The sequence below is a fragment of the Clupea harengus genome, chromosome 3 (genome assembly GCF_900700415.2).
Source record: "Clupea harengus chromosome 3, Ch_v2.0.2, whole genome shotgun sequence".
Lineage (NCBI taxonomy): Eukaryota > Metazoa > Chordata > Actinopteri > Clupeiformes > Clupeidae > Clupea > Clupea harengus.
This window is the reverse complement of record NC_045154.1, coordinates 24,981,000-24,987,250: the sequence shown is the minus strand read 5'-3', so window position 1 is coordinate 24,987,250 and position 6,251 is coordinate 24,981,000. Positions and strand designations below refer to the sequence as shown.

The window sequence follows — 6,251 nt, the reverse complement described above, 5'->3', positions numbered from 1 at the left end:
GTGACTGGATCATTGAATGATGTACATCTCCTTCAGTTTTAGTCAAGATCAGTAAAGATAAATGGTGCATTTTGCAAACGAGTCAGGTGCTCAGCTCAGAAAGCTCAACATCATTGCAGTGAGGTTCATGTTTGAAAGATTACTGGTTTATATTTGAAAATTGTCCATGTGTGACCACAGGACACGGTTGCCACTATGGATGTTACAGCGTCGGTAGGTGGCACTCGAGTCCCTTTTCCTGATGGAAAAAAGAAGACTCTCCCTCTCTTTCTCACTCACTCACTCACACACACTCCGAAATACACGCACCTCGTAACACACGCGTACCCACATTCATACGGTTTCTTTACCTCGACAGCTACTTTCATGGAATCAAGTGTTTTGCCACTAATCTGCATGCAGCGTGTGGTAAAATAACAGGACGTTTATGGATTAACAAAATTCTCCCATTTATTGAACTGGGACCTGTTACTTGGAAGGTATTCAGTGAAAGCTACGGGGAAAGCAAGAAACGTGTTCAATTTCTTGCACCGACTGCAGCGTCTATGACGGAGTAGCCTACAAGCCCAACGGCTCCAACAGGAGACTCACAGAAAAATTCGGGATTGTGGAATTGTCTGCGCGTCGGGGAGGATTGAAACTACCGCAAGGAATCTTCTAAACAATCCTTTTTGGACATACAGTAGATACTCACTTGAATAGTTTCGCAGTATATTATTTCTGAATATTAATTCGGATTGTTTTAGATTATCAGAAAATCATATGGATCCCCAACGTCACAGCCCATTGACTGTTTGATTTCCATGCAATAGACTTCACCTGCTGCAGTCCATCACCTCGCGGGTCTCTCCTGGTGAAATCAGTGGATTTGCGCGTCCAGGAGCCAGAGATACAGAGGAGACGCTATGGGGAAGAATGCTGGGGTGCAGTGAGTTAGAGATGGATGCTAAGACAAAAACTGACGGAGAAAGCATCTGACGAATGCCCACGCTGACACGGTGATAAATCTACACAAATAATATCCAGGAGGAATCTTAAAATATGGTCGGTTTTATTTAGGAGATTTACCTCTGGGTAAGATTGCCAGTACTTGCGGGAGAGAGAAGATTGCGTTATTCTAAGTTTACGCAGCATTTATTCTCACATTTCCTTTTTTGAAAGCGTTTGTTAAGAGGACGTTGGAGTTTTTCCTCAGTGACGCTTCCTAAAAAAGACAGAAACCCATCAAGGCTAATTGCTATGCTGTATGTCACTGGCCCAAACGTAAGATTCCACACCAAAGGTTGACCGGAACCCCATTTAAGGACAGAAAAACGGGAATAAGGGAATCTGGGAATCCGCACCAGGTTGTGAGTTGAAATCTAATCAGATTGGAGGGGTTGAAGTGGGTCGAAGAACAGGGAGAAGAAAAGTTACAACCATGGCGGAGGAATAGTAATTACGAAATATTTGCCTTTCTTTTCTTCTGCGTTCGACTGAACATCGGAGACCCGACGAGGTAATCATTCGCCATTCTCAGGTTTTAGACTGGAGGATGATGCGGCGCAGTTTTGGTGAGGATATGCAATATGCAGATATACATTGATATATTGAGACACGAGGCATGAAGCATCAATTTGGGAAGAAACAGCAAACCTTGTGCGTCGTTGGTGATAGTAGTAAAGAGCACCTGGACAGAGGATGTAGAATGAACGAACCTCGTAGCACCACAAGCTTACTATTTGTTTCATACATGCACTCGTAGGTGTTCCTTCTCACATCCTAAGTGAAAAAAAACACATGCTTGGATGGAGCAATTGATCAGTCGGCACGTCCGTCTCAAAGCTTACACAGCGAAACATTTCATGAGGATCTATCGTTACTTCTGCCTGTAATATTTGGGTTCCGGATAAACATTACGTGATTACGAAAGAAAGAGAGACAAACTATTTGCAAGGAGCCTGCCAAAATTACTGGAGAATTGCGGATGGATTTTGGTTTCAGTTGTCCAGGGGAGGAAGCCGAAGACTGGCGCCTGTGCTACTGAGATTTCCAACACTTACTCATCTTTGGAACAAAGTAAGATATTGCTTTTTCATCTCAGTTCACACCTGTCTGAGGCATCAACACTAAATCCTGTGTACTCTATCGCAGCCCATATTGTAATTCAATTATTGCTCGGTGGTTCTACATCTTGTTCGATTTTTGGATCCTAGCAAATAGACGTGCATGAGAAAAAGAAACGGCAGCGGTCTGTTAGTCTCTGACATCGTTTGACCTAGTACGAGACATTTTTTCTTAACTGCTTGAAGATATTGACCATTTGATTCATGAGCAGCGGTGTCGCGCTACATGCGTAGTCTGTATAAGCGCGTGTATGTGCGCCTCTATCTCATGGAGTGTGTATGTGTGTTCGTGTATATATATATGTGTGTGTGTGTGTGTGTGTGTGTGTGGGCTATGCGTTCAGGTGTGTGTGTGTGTGCTTAAGAGAGAGAGAGAGAGAGAGAGCCGAGGGGAAGAAAGTCAGTGTGTTCAGGAGCGTGTGAGTATGTGTGTATTTTTCCTCAAATGTATTTTTATGTTGCCTAGCTAATTTCTCTCACTGTATCGTCATCCTGTATCCGTTCGAAATCATGCTGCCCAGTGGGTTCACACGCGTCAGTTGGAGGCTGATTGTGTGTTGGTGTCCGTGGGGGAGGGAGGGCGAATCAGTGAGAGTATCGTAGCTTGGTAATTTGTGCAGGCACACTAGCTATGCTGTACTCGTACCGGCTGAAAAATAGAACGGATATTCGCTCCCTGTTTGTCGTGCCCCGAAACGTGGCCAAATGCTTTTATGTTTTCCATCGCTTAGCATTCACGGTGATGGCAACACATAAAGCTCCCGATTGAGTTGTTAGTCAGGGCGCATACAAAGTGCACCCTTGTACCCTTGTGGGCATGTGTTCTGAAGTCTACATCCCGGCATTTCAGTTATGCAGTAGCCAGCCCGGTTGCTTTATAGGACGCCGAACAGTAGATGATTCAGAGCTGCAAAAGACGGCTAGCGCCCGATCTCTCCTGTTGGGAGCTGTCTTTTATTCGTGGTGCTGAAATGTTATAAACGTCAGCTAGTGCTGACCTATTACGCTGCGATTATATAATTTAACTGTTCACCTTTCTGAGTTGGGCCCAGCGTTTTTCTTCTTGTCATAAGGGAAGCTTCCACATTTGTCAGACATGATGTAGTCTCACTAAGGTGCTTTAGTGAGCACCTAAATCGTCTCATCTGTAGACTAATAACAGTGCCACTCACTCCTAACTCCCTATGGTTTTCCTGGGGATCCACTGACAGCAGTCATACTATATGATTCTTTAATGTGAGGATTTGCAGAGGACTCCAGAGGCCACACACACACATATGCAGAGAGAGAGGGAGAGAGAGGGGTGCATTATATACCTTTTATCTATCTATAATATTTATTTGTAGTTATTCTGGTGGATATCATACTGCCAAGTAGACCCAAAGGCATTGTGAAATATACAAAATGGTTAGTTTAAAATTTCGGGTTGTTTTTTATTTGACATTGCATCTGTTTTAGTTTTGTATCCTCTTAAAATAGCCTCTAATAGCATTGTGCTCATTTTTTTCAAGGAATGTAAAGCCTCACAAGAAATATGCCTTTCATGTTTTAGTCCCAGTGTAGGACTCCTCAAGATTTTGGTCACACTTCATGTGGATGATCCCCTACAGACTATGTACAGATGCTCAGATTATAAAACAATCTACCTGTTGAAACTCTATTAACTGCAACTTTGGTTGAAGCTTGGGTTAGGGGTTGGGTTCGGTTAAGGTCATGTTCAGTGAGCAATTAGAAAGACCGAACTTAAATCTCAAAAAAACATCTGTAAAGTCTCTGTCGACGGACTAGTCAAATTAAGTGTTACCGAGATAACACATAAAGAAAGAAACATGCACACACAGGCACACAGACAAACACACACACACACACACACACACACACACACACACAAATTTGTGTATCTAAATGTATCATCTGTGCCAAGCAAAATAGATAACGGCTTTGAAGTTCAATCAAGGATACTGAGAGAGGGACATGCAAGTAAACCATCTCCCTCAGTTCAAAGAAAAACTCGTTTAGGCTTCCTTGATACACCAAAGGGACAGCCACCCACACACACACTGCCACCTTTAGGCAGACTTTTCTTAAGCCTTCAAATGCTGTTATGACGCTGGGAGTTCAAAGGCAATGCAAGTGTCTTCTTCTTCCCGCAGAGTTCAGAGTCATAAATATTTGTTGTAAATAGATGACAAACCATGTCTTCATCCAGTCACATAGAAATAGCCTGTGTTTATTTGCATGGCATAGGTCTAGCATACATGCCGGTGACATTCCTAACACACCTAAGGGGAAACTACCCCATACAGAATCCTGTGACTATAAGCATCTGGTCCTAGTCCTCTCAGTAGGAGTTGTTTGATTAAGATTGTCATGGGAGGTGGTTTGCCCTGGCTCCTTCTCCTGTCGCCACTGTTGCTGTGCCTGTGTTGTGGCACTGATGATTAGCATGGTAATAAATGGCCAGGCCACATCAAAAGAGAGACTGGCAGCCATTTGTTCATCGAGAAGTGGAGCATACAGTTGATTAGAGGAAGTCTCACAACGTTTGTTTTGGTTGGGAAGCTTTGAGCACCCATTCGTTCAGGACTGAATCTTTCTTTCCTGTACTCATGTAGGCTACCTGCATCTTTCCCAGTGTTTCATGACGAACAATATAGGTGCCGTTAGTGTATCCATACTGCAGAGAGCGAATTGCTTATACCTAAATTCAGGATGAAGCTGTTGTAGTTTAAATTGTCAGGATCTAGCTAGTTGCTTTGCCACCTGAAGGAAAGTATGCCTGTCTGCCAAGATGGAAGCCAGTGAATATTTTTCACACTCGCTAGAAGAGCAGCGATGGAATGATGGAGCGATATTGCCCTGGGGAGACAAATTAGACTGCTCATTTCATGTTCTTCTCCTGTCAGGGGTTTTAGCATGACGAATCTGCCCCTCATATCGCAGACATGACATTTGTTTGCTGCTGAGTGGTGCAAACTTGTGTGTGTGTGAGACAAAGTGAGAGAGAGAGACAGAGCGAGAGAGAGAGACAGAGTGAGAGAGAGAGACAGAGCGAGAGAGAGAGAGAGAGAAGCTTGTACAGAGAGAGAGGCATGGCTCTCAGTCATCTGTAGCTCCCCCTGTCCCGCCTGCAGTGGCAGCGCTCTCCCTGATGTTTCTGCTTGTGCTCAAGTTTACCTCCACACAGACACACACACACACACATACAGGTCCCTCTCGCTTCATTCTTTTTTTTCTTTTTGGGTAAATATCAGGCGGCCTGTGCTGTAATTATGGGATGTAATTTCTTAAAACCAAAATGAGGTCCAGAGTGAGCAGATTAAGCGTGAATAATTACCCCTACACCCACTGTGTTTGCTCAAAGTACTAACTAGGACAAGAGGAGGTCAGATATGATTTCTTTTCGTTTTTTAATCATAATTTATACTCTATCCTTTTTTATACAATGACTTGATTGCGAGCGACGGAGAAGCTCTCTCTCTCTCGAGGTGTGTCGTGATGGTGTACAAGAGGAACGCTTGTTTATCTCATTACTCAGGTGTGACAGCGACGGAGTCCCCCGTGCCTCGTGTGCTGCATGGAGAGATAGACACACACACAGACAGAGAGAGAGAGAGAGAGGGAGAGAGACGGAGCAGGCGGCACCTGAGTAGGTGTAGTGCGGGGGCCCAACAGGGACGTCTCCGCACAAAGCATGCTGCTTTGCCTCATTGCGCACCTCCGCCAACTCGGACATCTCTATTTCTAGCACGCATATCTCCCTCTCGCTCTTCCTTCCTATGTTACCCACCAAGAATCCAGACTCGCTTTAGAACAGATTAGCTGGTCAAATAGCAGCCACGGTTACCAAAGACACACGACCCCTGACAAGCATTCATTGCCCGTCGGAAAGCGCTTCTACTGCATTAACCCGTGACCCCTGTTCGCATGAGGACTGCTCAAATGTCCCATTTCTAACGAACAGCATTAATCCCCCTTGCAAAAAGCTGAGCTTTAGGATGCCATTAGCATTCTGCCGTGCAAAAGGGGGGGGGGAGGGCGGACGGAGTGCTATCAATAAAGGAGCTGTCCGTCAATCTTTCATCTTCTCGGACAGACGGTCTAGTGGGATTTGATTTGGCATAAAAAGGAAATGAAACAGCCTCA

At 44.5% G+C, this 6,251-nt stretch overlaps 1 protein-coding gene across 2 annotated transcripts in view; it reads left to right on the top strand.

Annotated features, from left to right (window-relative positions):
* Positions 1–233: 233 nt before the first annotated feature.
* Positions 234–6,251, top strand: part of lrrc4ca (leucine rich repeat containing 4C, genome duplicate a) — a 59,331-nt gene continuing 53,313 nt past the window's right edge. The window contains exon 1 of one of the 2 annotated variants that reach the window (XM_031565160.1): positions 234–2,058. The gene's annotated coding sequence lies outside the window, so the exon portion shown is untranslated. The remainder of the gene's footprint in view (positions 2,059–6,251) is intronic. The other variant, XM_031565159.1, reaches the window with a different exon arrangement.